This window comes from Myodes glareolus, chromosome 11, assembly GCF_982192425.1.
Source record: "Myodes glareolus chromosome 11, mMyoGla1.1, whole genome shotgun sequence".
Classification (NCBI taxonomy): domain Eukaryota; kingdom Metazoa; phylum Chordata; class Mammalia; order Rodentia; family Cricetidae; genus Myodes; species Myodes glareolus.
The window spans coordinates 9,556,503-9,578,012 of NC_142036.1; the positions used below are offsets into that span (position 1 = coordinate 9,556,503).

The window sequence follows — 21,510 nt, forward strand, 5'->3', positions numbered from 1 at the left end:
AGATGTTTAGGAACCCAGATCGGGAGCTCTGCATCCTGTGGAAATACACAAACCGCTCCTCTACCCCAAATTAAGACCCGGTCCGGACCATGTACATTAGTACACGACCTGGACCATGTCAGACGCTAGCTGAGGCAAATCCTGCCTGCATGCGTCATTGAAATTAGCTCCCCTCGTCGGTCTCTGGGAGTGATGTGCTTAGCTGTTTAGGATCTAAACTATAACCAAGCAAGTCTTGGACACATAGAGATCCGTAGGTCTCTGTCTCCAAGGAGCAAATTCTATTGGCCTGTGCCACTGCAACCGGCCTAAATATTGGGCTGAATTAACCAACCTCAAAACATCATTTTTTTTATTGGCCTGCACCATCATAGCAGGTCTTGAACTGGGCTGAACAGTCAGACCCAAAATATTTTTTAGAATTAGCTCCACCTGGGACTTTTCCAGGGGCAGAAAATAATTATCTGATCCAGTACGTGAGCACTTACACAACTGGATAGAATATTAAAATTGTTACCTTTCTGGGGGCACATTGCCTCCCGCCAACATTAGAGAAACAATAGGATCGACATATCTGGCTACAGATTTGGAAATCTTTTGTCAGTCATCAATCCATATAAAAAACATGAGGACTCCATAAGTTAGTCCTCCAAACAGCAATTAATAAAATAAAAATATATGCAATAAACCTAAACTGAAAACTCTCAATAGGCAAACTTAAAATGACTGAAAGACATTTAAAAAATCCTCAAATATAACATCTTTAATCATTGGAGAAGTGTGAATCAAAATAACTTTTGACTCTATTTTATCCCTTAAACATGATTAAGATCAAATACTGCTCATAACTTTTACTTAAGAGAAACTCCTCCACCATTGGTGGAAATGCAAACTGGCACAGTTTGGATTTTTAGAAAATTAGGCAACAAACCATCCCAAGATTTAGCTAAACCCTTTTGGGTCTGTATAACCTTTGAATCTATTACAGTTTTTAACTAAAAACTGCAGAGACTGTGCTGAACAGTGGGGGGTGGGACACAGACCCACTTCGCTCCATCTGCAAATTACCACCTGAGTTTTGGTGGGTGGATTTTAACTATTCTTTGTACCACCAAGGCCTAGATATTATGGCTTTTTGTGGGCTGCCTCTGTTGTCCAGGCAAGCCCTCCAAGCCAGCACAGGTGCCTGAACAGTCTGCCAATAAGGCGCCGCGCCCTGTGTTGTCCTGTGCCTTCCTCCCTGTGCCATCCAGCAGCCTATCTCTCTGTTCCTAAGTGCACCTTGCAGAACCTCAGCCATGGTGAATGGCCGAGTATGGTCCTGTGACCCGCATTGAAGCATGCTTGGGAGCTTTCTAGTCTCCCTGAAAGACAAACTCTGTGAAGCTGTTTTTTTGTTACTCAAAAAATCTTAATAGAACTTACAAATATATCTTTAATCCTCTCTCAGCCCGAGGCCCACACCTGTATGTGCCCTCGGCTATTTACTTTGCTAGTCATCAGTTACATTGGCCCCGTTGCCTTTGGAACGGATTCCCGCTGGGAGCTAACTGCTCCCAGCCTATGCTCTTTGGTAAAAATTAAAGTTCCCTGCATGTGAGTGCCAGGGACTGAGTTTTAAAATCATCTAAGCGGTCTCTAGTGTAGTGTCATTTAATCTTGGTGCCTAGTCTCTTTATGAAATTCAGCAGCTGATTTGCCCACTGGCCTTCAGCTCCGGATCAGACTTTTTAGCACCCATACTTCTACATATCACGCTTATTCACCCCCTTATCACACGTGCACAATTGCACACTATAAAACTGGCCAGATTCCAGACCGTGGGGGAACCCTCACCTCTTTGGGGTTCTCGTGGTGGATCCACGGATGGCAGGACACAGTTCTTCAGTTCTTCTTCAAGGTCGACCCAGGGACGCCATCTGTAGGACCCTACCTTTTCTGTGGATACCCACACCCAATCCAGGCTCGCGCTTTCCCGAACACGGGCCCACGAGAATGGATGGCTGCCCTGAGGGTTTGAACAGGCACACACAAAAGAGACCTTGCTCACTTACCAAAGAGTAAATGGCCACTTTATTGAACTCAAGTCGGGTATTTATACCAGTGGGCAAGGGGGATCAAAAGGGCAAGGCTTCCTCCCATCAGGAGCAGGAGAAGGAGATTACAGGCCCTAGCACCTCAGGCAGAATCAGCTGGGAGGGGCAGGCGATGGGCCCACTGCTAGAACCTTGATTATAGGTGGAATCACCATAACAAAGAGAGCCAAATTCTTCCTAAGCTATCCCTTCAAGCCAGTGCTAGTGCAGAATCTCCAGGGAGCCAGAGGTCACACGGCCCTGAGAATTGCCAAGGAAGAAAAGGGGAAAGACCTTGGTACCTACACTTCTGCATAAAATTGTAGTGATTAAACTCAGTTTTCAACTTGAAAGGATTTGAAATTAAGTAAAATGTTGTCTACTAGGAATTCCTGTGAGGAACTTTTTCCTTCTTTCTTAAAGTTTTTGTAAACCCCACACTGAGAATGTTATCTGTGTCATGTCTATCTCTACCGCTCCCATCTCCAATGCCAACTTTACCACAATCCTGTCATTCCCTGTGTCTTCTTGATCATATTATTTGAGAAAAGTCCTATGTAGATGAGTGTGGGCAGTACTGTTAGACAACAGACTAGATAAAAGCACATGAAAGAAAGGAATCTAACTTTTTATCTTTTTGTTTTCAGTCCTGGCAAGTTCATCTCTCCTTAACTGCAGCATTCATGCCCAGATATTAGAACCAGTGTCTTCAGGCTTCCAACATACAGTGAAAATGAGTCGTTCTCAAGGAATCCTGCAGGATTTTGTAGTGAGATAGGAACTGCTCAGGTACCTAAATTGTAGTCTGAACAATTACCAGATTCCCATCTTCTCCAGTGTGAGAATCTACTTTTGTACTACTCAGACCATATTCTGTAAGGAATTCCTTTAATCTCTTTTTGTATACCCTTTACACTAATGTAGAAAAACCTGGCTACATAAGAAAGCCCTGTGATCACCACTATTTTTTCTTCTCATCAATCAAATGGCAGTCATCCTTCTCTTCAGTTCTTTCTGTGTGTTTATGTTATTTTATTGCACATACAGGTAAATTCTTAAGTCAGTTTCTATTTTGGATCATGATATTTCTGCTCAATGTAGAGTCCATAAAAGGATGAAAATCAGAATTTCTTGCTTTCTGTAAGGTTATATCATTTCATGTAACATGAGGGCTTGCTTGTTGGGGTTTCTATCCTGCCCGGTACTCCACAGCCGGCAAGTCCCAAAGAAAATCACACACGGGACTCCTTAAGGTTATAAACTGACTGGCCCATTAGCTCAATCTTCTTATTAACTACTTCTTACATCTTATGCTAACCCATAATTCTTGTCTGTGTTAGTCATATGGCTCAGTACCTTTTCCAGCAGGGCAGGTTGCATCTTGCTTCTCTGCGGTCTGGGCAGGAATGTGGAGGGAGCTTCCAGTTTCACAGAATACTCCTGTTCTCTTTGCTCCACCTCTATTTCCTGTCTGGTTTTCCCACCTTTACTTTCTGCCTGACCAATCAGAATTTATTTAAAATATGACTAACAGAATACAGACAATTCTCTAGTAATTTTATCCATATATATGCACACATATACAAACACACACTTGCATCAATTTTATTACCCCATTCCTTCTATGATCAATATGAATGTCATTCCTATGTGTTACCTATAGCAAATATTTCTACTATGATTAAGAGATTGTGGACATATGAGACACTATTCAACACTCATCCATCTTCTACTTCATGATTAAGGATTTTAGAAAGCAACTTCTTTTCTTAAGTTCCTGTTGTGCTGACTCTTTTTCATGATGAACTGTGCTGTTGAAGTTTGACACAAAATAAATCTGTTCTTCTTCTCATTGATTTTCTCAGGAAATTTTATAACCACAAAAGGAAACAAAGAAAAGTTTAAGTTGAAACTTTGAATGATAACAAAGTTTAAATTCAGCTTTGTACTTCTGTTCCATGGTGGTTTGCATTGTCAAGAATCAGAACAAAGACCATCATCTCCTACAAACTTTCTATGCTGATCCTCATCTCAAGGCACTCTATTCCCCATGAATAAGCATGTCCTCCTCTTCACTACTTGCCATCATCTTAGAACTTTTTATTACCCCAGTTAATATAAATCTCAAGCCTGGTGGCATACTATTGCTTTTTATGAAGTGTTATTACCTGGTATAGAAGTTTCTTCTGTTTGTGTGTTGTTTTCATTGGTTAATGAATAAACAAAATGCCTTAGCCTAGGTTGACATGGTGGAACTTAGGAAGGTGGAGAAAACAGAACTGAATGCTGGGAGGAAGAAGGGCAGATTCAGAGAAGCCATGGATCTTCTGCCAGAGATGTATGCTGGTTAGAATATCAGAAGATGAGAGATCCTGTGAATTGCCTCCAGGCAAGTATGGTTTTAGGGATGAAGGCCTCTTGAAAGGTTGCCCTCAACACCCTCAAATATTTACTTCTCCCAACTGCTGACTGAGATAAACCTAGCACACAGGATACACCATGAAAGACCTGATTAACAGTGCTCCCAATTATCATGAAGCAGTATGGATAAGTCTCTGCCCATATTTTCAAATATCATTTATATGTTCATTTACATTTAAGGGGGGATATGATATAGATATAAATATGTACATTGGTATGGATCCTGATTTATTGATACAATTTTAAGGTCAATTTTGTTATATGTATATTTCTGTTCTTGATTAAGGTATTGTGATTGTATAGTTCATTTTAAAATGTAATGTATAATTAAAAAATAGGTTAATATATAATCTATAATAGTCAAGTTTGTAGTCATGTTAGTTAGATTTTCTAGACATATAGAGATACATTTCAGTTAGGTAAGTATTCTTCAAATCTTTCATAGACCTTCAAAATATGGTATTTATATGTTTTAATAACTTAGGACTTTTCTTGACAATGAGTCACATCTGCTCCTGGCAGCACAAAGCTACTTCAAGAGGAAGATAGACATCAAAGGGCTCCTTATGGAGTTGGTTAGCTATTTGAGCAAGAAACTACTCTTGCCTGAACTGCTAGACTAGACATGCAGTACCCACAGAAAAATGACTGTTGAACTTGAGTAAAGATGAGATGATCTTTTGGGGTTTCTGTTTCATTAAAGAGTCTGCAAGATATTTTGCAAGATATAGAAGAAAGTGACTGAACTGTCTTTAAAATCTCCTGCTTCCTGAAAAAGTCTGGTGGATATTATGGCCTGTAGGCTTAAGACAGATGCCCTAATGATACAGAAGAACTTTAAGTGACTGTCCAGGCAGCAAGTCTCTGTCAATCTTAGAATTTTGGAAGTTGTTTATAATGCACTTCCAGTTTATATAGGTAATATTGTATCCTTCTGAAGTCTTTGATGGAGTTAAAGAATTTACAGTTTTCCTTCGTTACGATAAGGCAAAAAGTAGGTAGATATAAATATTGTAGCTATAATTCTTGCTTGATAACTGTTTTGTTATATGTAATTTTACTATTTTAAAGCCTTTCGTTTTGTTTATACAGAAAAGGGGAAATGGTGTAAAAGTTCCTTCTGTTCGCATGTTGTTTTTATTGGTTAATGAAGAAAGAAACTGACTTGGCCTAGTTGATAGTGCGGTCCTTATGTGGAGTAAACAGATCTGAATGTTGGGAGGAAGAAGAGCAGAGTCAGGGAAGCCATGGATCCTCTGCCGGAGATGTACTCCGATTAGATTCTCCTAGGATGAGAACCTGTGGATTGTCTCCAGCCAATATGGTTTCATGAACCAAGACCTCAAGAAAAGTCACCATCAACACCCTCAAAAAATTACTCACCCAACTGCTGACTGAGATAAAGCTAGTATACAGGATGCACCATAAAAGACCTGATTAGCAGAGCCCCCAATTAGCATGAAGCAGTATGGATAAAATCTATGCCCATATTCTCAAATATCATTTATAAATATTCTTTTACAATTACCCATGGTCCTTCTGACCTATCAACAATGCAATAATTATGCTTAGAAACATGATTTTGTAATGTGCTACAAGTTGAAGAGGAAGACAAAGAAGGATAGACAAAATATATTTGTATAGATAGTTAGATTGGAATCAAGAGCTGCAATGACTAGTCTCCAGGTACGATGGCTGAAATGTAAAAGGGAACAATCCGATCCTAGTGAGATGGACCCAAATAACTTCCTTGGGTCTCCACTCAGATAAGCATCTGAAATGCACTAACTGTTAGTGATCTGCTTCTTCACAAGCTGAATTTTAAGATGACTGGTGACAAGAAGGTGTTTCTCCTGATATCAAAAATAAGAATTCTGAGTCATTTCTTAAGCAGTATTTCTGATTCCCAAGGCTCTAATGCATCTTAGATCCTCTGCTGGAAGTTACACATTAATAAAGTGTATTTAGGACATGGCACACATTTCCTGAACTACGTGAATGCAGACTCATTATAAATATTTCCTTGTTTTTTTTTTTTTTTCTAAATAGTTCCCTGGTTTTTAAGAATTGGAAATCCAGACTGGGCAAAAATATTTTTCCTGAGTACACATTTATTTTTATCAAAGAAGCCTGTGACAAAAACCAGTCATTTGGAAGAAAAATTGAAAGTCCTATGCTTTCTTTTTTTTCTGTCAGAAATATTTCCCAGTTCAAAGCAGCCCTCAGGCTCAAGCTGAAAACCCAGGCCTAGATTTTCCAGCAGAGAATGATTGGCCTGGCACTGTTACACTTCCTGGTTACTTATCCTAGCTGTAATTATTTTCAGGTTTCAGAAGAGGCACCTAGACATGTCATCTATAGCATGCACAACTGATAGCAATGTTGCTTGTCCCCAGGTACCATGCCACAGGTTCATCTGACAGAGATAGGACCTGTCCTAGTGCAGCCCTCATATACCCTGTCTCTCACCTGCACTATTTCTATGTTCCCCCAAACCAGGTGAAGTGCAAGCTGATTCTGCAACTGTCTGGAAATGGGTCTGGAGTGGATGGAAGAAATATGAACTGGTGGAAGCCCTGATTAAAATTCAGCTCTCAAAGCCCATTTCAATATTAACAGGGCCACCTCCCAGACATAAAACCAAACAATTTGCAAACTGAGGACGCAGCCCCCTGTTTTTCTGCCAGAGACAGTATAAGCTTGTGCAAAAATCTCCCTACAGAAACTCTCATGAGCAGCAGAGGGCTCTGAGTACAAAGGGGACATTGTAGCAACATTAGATGAATGTTTCAGAAGCTATGAAGTTCTGGAATATGCTGCACAAGCCAGTGTTCTAGTGTTGAAACCTATGACTTCATTATAACCAAGGAATTCTTCTAGCAGCCCTTGTCATATCTGTCATATTCTGATAAACTTTTTATTGTTACACTAAACATCTGTTTTTCCACAAACCCTTTAAGTTAATCTTTTATTCCTTGCTCTATACAAATCAGAACATGAATTTTATATATTTCAATGTGTGTGTGTGTGTGTGTGTGTGTGTGAGAGAGAGAGAGAGAGAGAGAGAGAGAGAGAGAGAGAGAGAGAGAGATTGTAGATACATTCATTTTAACAGAAGTCAGTAATTATGATAGACATTGTAAGTTCAGTAAGGAAACTTAGGAATTTTAAATAATGTCCAATTCATCCACCTTATTTTTCACATGCAATAGACAAACCACAAATTCCCTGAATTAATATGATTTTCCAAAATTAGGTTGGAAAATATATTATCCACAGTTTCCTATTTCTAAAAACATAGGATTCAAAAAATTGTATAATCATTATCATTTTTGTGAAATTCAATTTTAAACATTTCCATATTGATAAAAATTTCCTTCCACTTGGATTTCAATATAATGATTTCTCTGCAGGTGTAGTGTGTGCCCTCAGACAACAAAATTCCCAGCCACTTGTGTACACATTCTAGCTGCTGTCAGCTGGTTTCCTTTATTCATCTTTCACCATTACTTCCCATAAACATCTCAGTTCTATGATTTTCCCACTGTGAGCTTTAGTCAATGTTTTTGCTGCCTACAAAGTCTCCCAAAATTACAGCTCTGGAATTCTCTCTTGCTGTAGACTGGAAGGACCTGGTGTCTTAGGTGTGAGTTAGAGAAGTGTCATTCAGAGAAACAATATAGGTAATGGGCTCCATGTTAATGGATCATGAACTTGAACCTAACAGTATGTCCACAAGACTATCCATATGTGCATACTGACATAAGTAAATCATGGGATAAACAGTAAGAAAAGAATCCTCCTCTGATATAGAATGCAAGTACCAATATTATGGGGATTCCATTGAAATTCTTTGCTCTTTGTATATCCTATGATTATATTTAAAAGGAATAATAGAAAAACCCCAACTCAGAAGTCTCATTTTTCTTCTCAAGTGTAATTTGTTTTTATCATTGGCCTGAGATAAATCAATAAGATAACACTTATATCGGGAAAAGTGAAGACAATTAGTGTTCTCTAAGGTTAACATTTTTCTACCTTTCACCCTATGATCCTTGGATCTTTCATTTTGACCAACACATGTGGGCTGAAGAGGATGCATAAAACCAACATATATAATCATCAAAAAAATCTAAATTAAATCCTATACGATGAATTTCTTCTTGACCAATAGAAAGACTGACATTGACTAAGGAAAAGAATGAGAATAAATGTTGTGGTCATGGGAAAAATGGTTCCATGTTTTCTATCAATGTGAAAATAATTCAACTATGAAACTGTCAAATAAATATGTTGGACACTCAGGGAATTAAAATAAATTTATTTTAATTTAATTAAAATAAAATAATATTTTAATTAAATTAAAATAATAATAAGACGATCTCATGTCTGTGTGGGTAAACAATAGAAATGGCATTTTCACTTGAAATAAAGTTTTGCATTTCTCTTCATTTCTTGATACCACAGTCAACTGTCTCCTACTTCAGGATTCACTATTTAAACACTGGGGTGTGGAGTCTCATGAAAAAATGTCATTAAATGGTTCTTCTAGTTCTCACATTCCTATGGTCCTTCTTGATATGTCATTAATGTGGTGCTGGTCCATGAGTGAGAGTGGGGACCATAGTTATGATGGGGAACTTCCTTCAGAGAATAGCCTTTGACAGGTTAGACCTGGTTAGGCATGACCTTGGGTACCAAAAAAATGTGGACCCTCTTACACACTCTCCCTTTCCCTTCTTGTCACACCTAGATGTTGGATTCCATTCCTGTTCCCCATTGTAATCTTTGAGTTCTCTTTTAATTAAAGAAACCCTTATTACATATTAATTGATGCAAGTGTAGGATTCCTTCATCTTGTGCATTTCCCTTCATTTGACATGTTCCTTTTCTTCTGGCACTCATGTGGGATTATTTATTGGAACCCCCAACACAATCCTGGTTTGCCAGCCCAAGCACATTTCTTGCCTACAGTCCACCTGCCACTGCCTAGTACCTAGAAATTCCCTGCTGCAGCACACCAATTTTTCACATTGTGATCCACCCAGTGTTACATTGGCCAGATGCACACATTGTGACTCATGACTGATGGGAAATTTGGGGTATCTGTCTTATTCTGGCCACCAAAAAACTTTCTTTTTGTATGGAATCACTTTAATTGTCCTTAATAGCTGTTCTTAATCATTTAAACAAAGCATATTTGTCAATATCTAAGTAGGCAAGTATGTGAGCAGCCAGAGCAGGCATGTTCACCCACCCCTGCTGTCATCACTCCTCCATGACTCTCCACTATGTGGCTGCAACCATAACATCTGCTGACCAACAAACATTATGATACCTACAACAATTCACTGAAACTTTCTAAGGAAGGTAGGTGAATTAACAAAATTGAAAATTATGTGATGACAGACAATCTTAATCTTCAGGAATTTAATAACCATTTGCTTATGCTATGGATGGTATTCTGAAGGCTTGTGTGCTTTTCCTTATACATCCATTAATTTGCTTTTGGGAATTAACATTTTTTCATATTTTTTCTTAAGGTAATGGTTTGATATTAGAATCAAGAATGAGGCACTTTTAGACATGATGTAGTCTTTACAGAATAATAATGAACAGCTATTGGAAAAACTTATACCATTGAAAAGGATAATATCAATTTGAAAGAAAAATTCAATCCATGTCACAACATGCTGAGAAATTATCTTAAAAATTCATAATGTTGAATTTAACAATCAGAATCTGTTAAAAAGTTATGATGGACTCCATTGTGGGTCTCTGTCTCTATCTCCATCCATCGCCAGATGAAGGTTCTATGGTGATATACAAGATATTCATCAGTGTGACTATAGGATAAGGTCAGTTCAGGCACATTCTCCTCTCCTGCCCAAGGAACAAGCTGGAGACATCTCCTTGGATACCTGGGAACCCCTCTAGAGTCAAATCTCTTGCCAACCCTAATATGGCTCCCTTAATTAAGATATCTACTTCCATGCTTCCTTATCCACCCTTCCTCCATCCCAAACATCCCATTCTCCCATACTCTCCCCAATCCTCACCTTCTCACTTCTTTCTCCTCACCTCCCCTTACACACACTCCACCCCCACTTCTGTGCTACCATCTTTTGCCTGGCAATCTTGTCTACTTCCAGTATCCAGGAGGAAAACTATATGCTTTTCCTTGGGTTCACCTTCTTATTTAGCTTATCTAGGTTCACGAATTATAGGCTCAACGTCCTTTATTTATGGCTAGAATTCACTTATGAGTCAGTACATACCATATTCATATTTTTGTGGAAATTTTTAACAAATAAATAAATTTTAAAAAAAGTTATGATGGGTTAATGGATGCAGAATCTCTCTAGGAAGGCAATATGTGCACCATTCATATAATGTACAAGAATGAGACATTATCTTTACTGGACAAATTTCATACCTTGAAATCATATGTGCAGAATAAGGACCAGAAGCTAAATGAATGAATGAGGGCACAAGAACTTTACGCAGGACAGGATATTCAGACTTTATAAAAGGCAGTGGTAAAAAGATTTGAATCAATTGAGGAAATTATTGGAACTGAAGAGAAGGGAGAAAAGATACAAGAACAGGATTTTACCCATACATGCCAGAGTCCAGGATGACTTACCTAGAGTTTTAGCTACTTATCTGGTATCTCCTCTGATAAGTCATCTGGTACTAAATACCCTAGAGTATTCAAAGAATATAAATAGAAACCTATAGGTATGAGCAATCTAAAGGAAATTAAGTAAGCAATAGTATCTTATGGTTTATTGCCATCTCTTGTTAAGGAAATGGTGAAAATATGGGCTTCAAGCAATAAGGCCTCTCCACACAATTGACTTTAATTAGTTTCAGTGGTCCTCAATGACAGACTGTAGCTGCTATGGAAGTGTCACTGAGGGGAAGGGGCAAACATTTTTGAACAACAGTTAAAAGCAAAAGGATTTCTGGCTTCCTAAGATCAAACTCTTGGCAAGGGCTATAACTCAAACCCGCAGGACCAGGCTCTATATGATGAACACACCTTGTACATATGCCACACAACAGCTTTAAATGCTTGGGAAAGGATTCAGAAATAGGAAAAATAATTGAATCATATACCAGGATTAAACAGGGCCAGAGAAAACCCTTTAGTGACTTTTTACAAAGATCAATTCAGACTGTACAAACAGGAGTATCAGACCCAGAAGCTAGATGAGTACTTATAGTGTCTATGGATTTTGAAAATATCAACTTAGAATGCAAAAAGATACTTGGGGCTAAAGGTCAGATCAGCACCAATGGATGAATGAATCCTGCATACAATGAATGTTACCTGCATACAATGAATGTTAAAAATGAAATCTGGCAGATGGATGTGTTCCACTTTAAATAATTTGGTAAATTAAAATATGTACACCACATCATAGACACGAAGTCAGGTTTTCAATGGGCAAATGCCTCGACTTGGCAAAGACTGATTCAATAATCACACATTTATTAGAAGTTATGGCCAGCAAGGGTATACCTATACAAATAAAGACAGATTATGGTCCAGGATATGTCTTTAAGAAAATGAAAGTGTTATTTTTTTTTGCTTATCATAATATTCTCTGACTGTGGCTGGCCCGGGGTCTTTCTGAAAAGCCATTGACTATGACACTGGGACCTGTTTCCTCTGCATATGCTGGATTTGGGGGATCCAGTCTGTTTGGATACTCACCTTCCTGGACCTGGAGGGAGGGGGAGGGAGCTGGAGCTTCCCACAGGGCAGGAAATCCTGACTGCCCTGGGGGACGGAGGGGAAGGAGGGGGGGAGTGGGGGGAGTGGGAGGGTGTTGGGAGGGGGGGCGGAAATGGAAACTTTTATAATTTAATAAAATTTACTAAAAAAAAGAGAAAAAAAATATAAAGCATATTACAGGTATACAAAATAAACCTTCAGGTCAGGCAGTTATAGAAAGCTCAAATTGAACTCTAAAGGATAAGATAAATATACATAAAGGAATGTAAAGTATCCCAGGAAATAGCTTGCATAAAGCTTTATTAACCTTGAATTTTCTTAATGCTAATGAGAAAGGAATAATGGCAGTAGAGGAACACAGATAACAGAAAAAAAAAATCTGAATTGAATCAGCTGCTGTATGACAAGGATATGTTGGCCTCAGAATAGAAACCAAAAGATGTGCTATGTTGGGGAAGGGATTTCACTCTTGTTCCCACAGGATGTGAAAAAATATGGATACCATCAAAATTAATAAAGATTTGATTTGAAAAGGAGAAACCTCTTAAGAAAGAGAAATGACAGCTCATGCTTAGAGTTGACAATCATACAACTCTTAAGAAAGCATCATAAGGCTTGGAGAAGGGTTCAGTTCTTGACTTTGAAAGAAAATATTCATCTTCAAAAAGTCAAGAGACCCTGGACATCTGGATGAATAAAGAGAAAAAATAACGATCCAGAAAGGATCACAAAGCAGAGAGAAATATAACTCATAAGGATAGGTTATCTGCAGGATCAAATTTTATTCTCTGTACATATAGATTTATGACTAAAACCCAGTAGAGTAATAGACTCTTGCTTCTTGATTAATGTTATTCATGCTGGCTGTAATTCTAATATTTATACTTGATTCTGATTTTTTGCTTTTTTTTTTTTTTTTGAGACAAGGTTTCTCTGTAACTTTGGTGCCTGCCCTGAAACAAGCTGTTGTAGACCAGGCTGGCCTTGAACTCACTGAGATCCTCCTGCCTTTGTATCCTGAGTGCTGGGAATAAAGGTGTGTGCCCCCACCACCAGGCTTTATTTTTATTGAGCTCTACATTTTTTCTCTGCTCCCCTCCCGGCCTCTCCCCTCCCTGCTTCTCCCCTCCCCTTCAACCCTCCCAAGGTTCTCAAGCTCACAATTTACTCAGAAAATCTTGTCTTTATTGTATATAGTTTTGTATTAGTTTTTGGAACTCTCTTATTTGGTCAGAAATAGGAGATGATAAGGAACCTCCTTCAGACAATGGCTTTGAGAGGCTGGACCATGGTTGGTGTGGCCTTGGGAAGCAAAAAAATATGGTTCCCCCCTTGCTATTCCTACTCACCAGAACTGGATACTGGATTCAGTTCCTATTCCCCGTTGTGATCTGTGAGATCCCCTTTAATTAAACAATTCCTTATTATGCCCTATTCAGAGCTAGTGTGACGTTACTTTATAATGTGAATTCCCCTTAATCTGTCAGGTTCTGCTTTCATGTTACATTGGTCAGATTTCTCAAAGAAAATTTATTGAGGTATTGTGATCATACAATAATCTCTGCTTGCAAGCACATCTTGAAAAATTTCCAGGTAAGTAAATACCCATGAAACCACTACATTGTAAGATAATAATGTATTTATTTCTTCTCTGAAGTTTCTGTCAATATCCCCTCATATGATTATATTGATCAATTTGGGGAATATGTGCTGAGGATATTTATTCTTTCTGGATGAGCTTCCCTGGCATTTTCCCCTTAGAAAAATATGTTGATGAATTTTTTTTTAATGTTAGCAGACACTACTGGTCTCTGTGTTTTCTTTAGTCATGGATGGTTTGTCTCCAGGATTCCTGGTTAACAAAATCCTGTTTCTTTTTTTTTCTCAAAGTTTATTAAAATACAAAAGTCTCCATTTCCGCCCCTCCTCCCAAAATCCTGTTTCTTAAAAGATTGAATTTTAGATGTCTTTATTTTCAATTTTTCAGACAAATGGATGGAGCTAGAAAACATCATTTTGAGTAACCCTGAAAGACAATTATTACATTTACTATCACATAAGTGTTTTTAAATATAAAGGAAAGAAAAGCAATCCACAAATCACAATCCCAGGAACCCAAACAACAATGAAGACCCTCAGAGAGGCATACATAGATCTAATCTACATGGGAAGTAGAAAAAACATGATTTTCTGACTAAATTGGGAGCATGAGAACCTTGGGAGGGTTGAAGGGAAGGGGAGAGGCAGGGAGGGTAGAGGCAGGCAGGGGAGCAGAGAAAAATGTAGAGGTCAATAAAAATTGAAAATAAAAAAGATGATAATTCTATGTTAGGCAGTATATTTGTCTCTCACTGTCTTGAAATTGAAGTGATACTCAAGAACTTTTGATTGTGTTTTAACAGATGTATCAATCATAAAAAAGTATGCTTCTCCTCCTTCCTCTATCAGGATTCAACAACTGTTCCATAGTCCTGGGATGCTAGTCAATACTGATGCTCCTCCTTAGCCACCTTGCCAAAATGGAATCCCCAACTCATTATTCATTGTTCATACAAGGTCTTGTATTACAGCTCCCAACCCCTCCTCATTTAGATTTCCCAATTCATATCACAGATTTGCAGTCCTCATCGTTTGTCTCACTAAGTCAGCACACCAATATAATGACCTGTCTTGCACCTATCACTCCCATAACATCTTCCCTAAGGGATCTCACAAAGTCCCACTTGTTAGTACACTGGTGTTCTGAGTCTCTTCTCCAAGCCTCTGTCTGGAGTGTCAAAAGTTCTGCCTTCACTGTACAGGGACTTCTCAGTTACACAACCTGACTAGAAAATACAGGTAGTAAATTTGCTCTTCGTTTTATCTCTGATCTCTACTCAAAATCCAGTTATCAACCCATCTATACCCTGAACATGTTCTACTGATTCACCTACACTCAAATTACACAGTGCCCTACTTTCTACCTGACAGATGACCCATGTATGCCTAAGAGAACCCTTGTATTGATCTTGCAAATATTACTATTCCCTGAGCACCTCTACCAGCACCATCAACTATCTCAGGTCTGTAGCTCCTCTCCCAGACCCCATATGTCTGCATTTGAGCTTGTGCCATGCTGGATTTAATATTAAGGTGCTTCAGTGTAGTTCAAAATAAAGTGTAGCTAAACCTTCATCACCATTTCTTTTTCTAAAGGTTGCCTTGTTTACCCATTTATTTAATATTTAGTAATATCTTCCTTAATAATTTTCTTTTGGGGATTTATTTTTTTAAAACAATACAGCCATTCAATGTGTACTATTTTTTCTTCATTTTGAGGAAATGCATACCCGAAATATATACAATTAAATTTAAGCACATTTGCACCCTATTTCCCTTTCAACTACCCCCAAATCATTTCCAACATAAACCTTTCACAACTTATTGACCTCCTTAAGTCTAGTTAATGCTGACCATATGTGCATGCATGTGTAGTCAGGCACTGTAGTATAAGAAACCTACAAATAATCACATTCTCAAAAAGAAAATGTCTCAGTTTTCAGGAAAGATTTATATTCAACTGATAATCAGTAAGAGGCAAGGCCTGGAAATAATGAACACAATGGTTTTGAGTGACTTTATCTCAGTTATGCTTACACAGAAAACAACTGCCATTATGAGTTCCTTAAAGTGAGAGCCATGTCAAATCCAGAATTCAGCAGTAAACAGCACTCTTCTTTATGCTCAGTCTCTTAAATGTTCTTTCCACCTCCTCTCCTCAGTGTTCTCTGAGTCTTCAAAGAATGTACTTGGAACTGGAAACAGTTATGTCATAAAATATAACTAATATTGAGAAGGGTAAAGACGGCCTGTTTCTGTAATATTTAGAACCTAGATTCTTTGTCTCAGGTGTTCTAGCATCTATCTTGCAGACCTTGTAAATAGAATGAGAACCCTAGGATTGGAAGACATCTTAAGTGAGGGGCAAGGAGAATGAAGCACAGGGTAATGTTGGTGCTGTTAAAGCAAACGCTGGCACTGATGATGGAAAGTAGATGGGTAGGAGGGAAACCAGGCAACTGCTTAAATAACAATAAGGTTTTCCGAAAACTTAATCAAAATGCTGGTTTTGACAATTATATTATTAGGTAGATGAAAACTATTCTAACACAAAATAAAGACAGTCATGAGTTGCCTGGAGTAGTGATGACAGAAGATAACAGTGGAGTGGGGAGTTTAAAGGAATCAAAGAGAGAATGGAAAAAAGTGGATTTGATGCTAATGGACATAGGTCACCTTAGCAAGTGCAAAGCAGTGAAAAGAAAGAGTGACAAGTGCCTTCCAATTCTGCTTTAGCATGAGAAAAGCACAGTCTCAAAAATAAGTAAAATTCAGAAAATTCCCAAATATTCTTGCAACAGAGACTGAGTTATGCTAACAGCATCTGAATGTTGTGACCTTGTCAAAGAGCCACATCAGGGAGAATACATTTCTAGGCCAAAAAGTAGGAAAAACTGAGCTCCTGTTTAGAAACATTTGTATTTGGTGCACTTAATTTCATATGTGTACTAAGGAGACCTGATAACAAATATCCACATGTTCTGTGCACAGGCATATAAAGGAACTAACTGGAGTGCTGTGACGTCTTCACAGGGAAAATGTGAATCCAAAACTACAATTTTATTTCAATTTCTATAAATGTCATCGTTGATTTTGATGCCTTATATCTGTTATGAGCACTGCCTTCCCTCAAGGCTCCAACTCTAGAGCAACTAGAGCAGGAAGACATGCAAATGAGGATTCTCTGTGCCAATGAAAACCAGCACTGCCCTGACTCTGCAGCTCGGACAGAGGAGCCCAGACCTGTGTTCCCTGGTCCGCCCATTCACTGATCACCACTTGTCAGAGACCATTTACCATGGACTCGGGGCTCAGGTGGCTTTTCCTTGCCATTGTTTTAAAAGGTAATTTATGAAGACCAGATGCTGTGTGCATCTGTGCACATAAGGAGTAAGAAATTGGATTCTGTAATAATTTTTCTAATCAGGAATCTCTGTGTTTGCAGGTGTCCAAAGTGAGGTTCAGCTTGTGCAGTTGGGAGGAGGATTGGTGCAACCTGGAAAGTCCCTGAAACTCTCCTGTGTGACCTCTGGATTCACCTTTAGTGGCTACTGGATGAGCTGGGTCCGCCAGGCTCCAGGGAAGGGCCTGGAGTGGGTCGCATATATTTATGATAGTAATTACATCTACTATGCCGACGCTGTGAAGGGCCGATTCACCATCTCCAGAGACAATGCCAAGAACACCCTATACCTGGAAATGAGCAGTCTGAAGTCTGAGGACACAGCCATGTATTACTGTGCAAGAGACACAGTGAGTGAAAACTATTGTGAGCTCAGACAAAAACCTCCATGCAAGGTGCTCAGGACCAGCAGGGGGCGCTGAGAGCACACAGAGCTCTGTGCAGCAGAGGAGCCTGTTCAGAGAGGCATAAAGGGACTCCTCTGTGTCTGGGCTGCATCTCCATATCACATTCTAAGATTCTCTCTGCAGTAATCCTTGAAGTGTTCACAGTTTAATTCAAATATCTATTTTCCATTGTGACATGCTTTTCTGTTTGTTTATTGTACTGTTTTTGCCCTCTGCCTCTTTTACTCTCTCTCTTTTTGCTCTCCCGCTCTTTCTCCTTCTGGCACTGCTCTTCCTCCCTTTCTGCCTCCTTCCTCTCTCCCTCCCTCTCTCCCTTCCTCCCTCCCTTCTTTCCTTCCTCCCTCCCTCCCTCCCCCGATCTCTGCACATGATGACATATGATGTATTCCTCTACTAATCTGCAATATACATTCTAGAACTGGGCCTGAAACTTGTCAACTGACTTGACTGGTTGCCCAATGAGTCCCAGTGACAATGCTATCTACACATCCCTTAAATAGGACAACTTCTTGGCTGGCAAACCCATTCATTTTGCAGTCATGGAGATCAAAGGTCAGAGTTAGATTCTATTCAGTTGTTCTTCTGTGGCAACAAATTGAACTACAGAAATATTTTCATGGTTCTGTTACCTTGTAAATTCAGAATGCACTCTGTCCAGAAGAAAATAATCAAGCAAGGCAGAAGTGATTATGGTTAGGGAAGTGTAACACATTCTAAGGAAAGAAAATAACCTGGAAAGTGTTAACCCAAGTCTCAGGGCAGCTCAAGAACATCTGTGAGTACAGAGAATCCTGTGCCATCTGTTTGTCTCCATGATAACTACACTACCCACACAGAAGTGTATATATACAATTAAAAATAAAGTATTTCTTTATTCATCCAGTTCTGGGAGTTATACCAATGGCTTAGTTATTGTGTTGTATGTATGAAACCTTGATTCAAATCATAATATTTCAAAAGTGTAGCCTAATTTTTGACTAATAAATATTGTGCTTGAAGCATTAATCCTTCTTGTTAAAGGTTAGAACACCATTTATTTCATTCAAGATATCAGTCTCATTTTTCTTCTCATAGAAACTCATTTCTCTCGCTTGTTTGAGAAATGAGTCCACAAGGTAAAACAAGCTCGGGGAACACAGTTGTGAAAGGTGATGTCCTCATGGGCAGACAACTTCCTGCCCTCCATCCTTTGATTGCACTCCTTCATCTTGACAAATTAATGTAGGTTGAAGACCTTGCATAGGCCAACATCTCTAATCATCAGAGTCAAGGATATTAAAGCCTAAAGGATTGGTTGTCTGTAACCAATGGTGCAAGTGCCATTTGCCAAAGGAAAGTATTGAAATGTGTGTGGGGGATATAGAGGAAGGGATGCATGTGCTATATTGATGTGAACATCGCTTTATAGTGACATTGACAAATACTATGGTTGTTCTTCAGAGATTTGCACATGTAAGACCATGTTACCCAGGAATCTCACTTCTGGTGAGCAGAAGAAAGAAGCAAACAGGAAGGAAGAGGAGCAGAGGAGGAGGGAAGAGAGAAGAGACATGAGAGTGGGAGAAGACAGAAATGTCAAAGTAGTGAGAGGAAAAAGAGAGAGAGTAGTCTGAAGAATGGATATAATCACAGAACATTATAAACAAGCATGATATTGACATTTTAAGTAGGATGAATGACAGATAGAAACAGAACATTTTCAAGCAACACAAAGTGTTAATACACATCTTTCTGTCTTTTCTTGTATGTCTATACTTGTGTAGGTTAATCTGTGCCTTGTTTCTGTGTTTCTTTCTGAGTGCTTATGTGTTTACTCAGGAGATGCTTATTTTCTCATAATATTACATTACAGAGATTACCACAGCACCTTTGGACAACTGAGCCCAGGTCATGTGTCCTGTGGGACTGGGAATGGGGGTTTTCCTTCAGGTTCTGGGCCTTCTTCCCCTGAACAAGTCTCTCCAGACATACCAGTTCCTCTTCCTGCCTCAGATTCCCAGTTCCTTTCTGAATACCAGAGAATGAAATACAGCTCAGTAGATTCTGCATTTCTCATTTCAGTGTGGGGCAGACACTGCAATGCTCATGTGCACACTCTGTTCTTATTTTCCATCTTCACAGATGTGGTCCAGACTTTGGATAGGAGCCATCAGCAGAAGATACAGTTTCTTCCTTCTCCTCCTCTCTCTCCTCTCCATTCTCCCCTTCTTGTCATCTCTCTCTCTCTCTCTCTCTCTCTCTCTCTCTCTCTCTCTCTCTCTTTCTCTCTCGCTCTCTCTTCTATGGTTTGTTATGGATTTATTCGACCTCCATATCCCTGCCTTATTGATATTGATGCTCAGAACATTGATCCTTTACATTTTCTTTTTCTATTGTATGATGATCTTTGTCTTAAATGATGTGCAATGAGAAGAGGACATTGGGGGTAGTCGGTGTTTATTTTAGAATTGGAGGAATAAATGCTGTCATCTAAATGTTATGTGTTGTAGATAAAAGTAATTATTCTTTAAAAATCAATTTTTTTAAAAAAATCTAGGCATACACCTTTGTTTTTAAGTTATTTGTCTAATGTGCAAAGTATTAAGGTCAAGAACCAAGTCCAAGTAAAAAAAGATCAGAATTGTAGACAGAAAGATATAATTTCCCACATAAATAGAGGTGATGTCATGACTGCAGAGGGAATGGCAGTCACTAGAGTAGAAAGGGCTGATGGAACAAGCTGGAGAGGGAACAAGTTCACAGTGCATTACAAGAGTTCAGTTCTAGATTCACACAATAGCGGTTGAGTCTCTTGACACACTTATCTCTTCACAGAGTTTCATGACATGACTTCCATGAGATAGTTCTAAATATCTACAAATTATGAGTTCAATCCAGGATAAAGGAAATATTTGAATGAATGAAAATTCTCATTGCTGATACTGTGTCTGCATATGTGTACGTTTGCATATGACTGTGGAAGCCACATGTTGTTTAGAAGAATCTTCCTCAATTGCCCATTAACTTATTTTTTAAAGATTTATTTATTTATTATGTATATATTGTTCAGCCTCCACATATTTTGAGATAATTTCTCACACTGAAATTGGAGCTCACATGTTTAGAGAGAATGGTTAGATATATGCCCCAAAGGGCTTCCTGTCACAATCTGTTGACTGATGGGAATATAAGGAAAAACCATCATACCCAGGTTCCTAGTTAGGTACAGAGAATCAAACTGAGATACTCGTATTGGGAGGCAGACACATTACTCCCAAGCAATCTCCTTAGAACTGGATATTATCACTATACATTGCATACATTAATAAGAATATTGTAATCTATAAAAGAAATAAATGTATAATGATTTTAAAAAGAAATATTTTGGTAATTATGGATTTTTGAAACAATTGTTGCCTAGATAAAAATGAAAACCATGGGGCATTTCTCTTCAATGTCCCAAAAATTCTTCCAGTTGTGCAACTGGGCAATGTGGGAGAGAAGAAGGACCTGGGAAGGAATGAAGGAGGGAAATAGCCATCAGAAAATATTGTGTGTAAATATTTTCAAAACATAAATAATTTTTTAAGACTCTTCATGTGAATGTCAGGAAGAGTGGTGCATTCATTTAATCCAGTTATATGGGGGCAGTGGCTAGAAAATCTTTCATAGTTCAATATCAACTTGGTCTACATCGTGAGTCCAGGCCTAACAAAATGTGCCAGTCAAAGGAACGTAAGAAATAATGTACATTTGATGGGTGTCTGCATGTATGTGTTTGTGTGTGTGTGTGTGTTTGGTAATGTGTTTGTGTGTTCTGTTGGGATATGTGACTGTATTTATAAGTGTGATTGTATGTTTGACTGTGTTTTCCATGTCTGT

The 21,510-nt window shown here is 38.7% G+C and overlaps 1 pseudogene across 1 annotated transcript; it reads left to right on the forward strand.

Moving 5' to 3' along the window:
* Positions 1 to 17,053: 17,053 nt before the first annotated feature.
* Positions 17,054 to 17,664, forward strand: LOC148120357 (immunoglobulin heavy variable 3-21 pseudogene; annotated as a pseudogene). The gene is made up of 2 exons (XR_015739280.1): positions 17,054 to 17,183; positions 17,285 to 17,664. The product of XR_015739280.1 is annotated as an immunoglobulin heavy variable 3-21 pseudogene (transcript).
* The last annotated feature ends 3,846 nt before the right edge of the window (positions 17,665 to 21,510 follow it).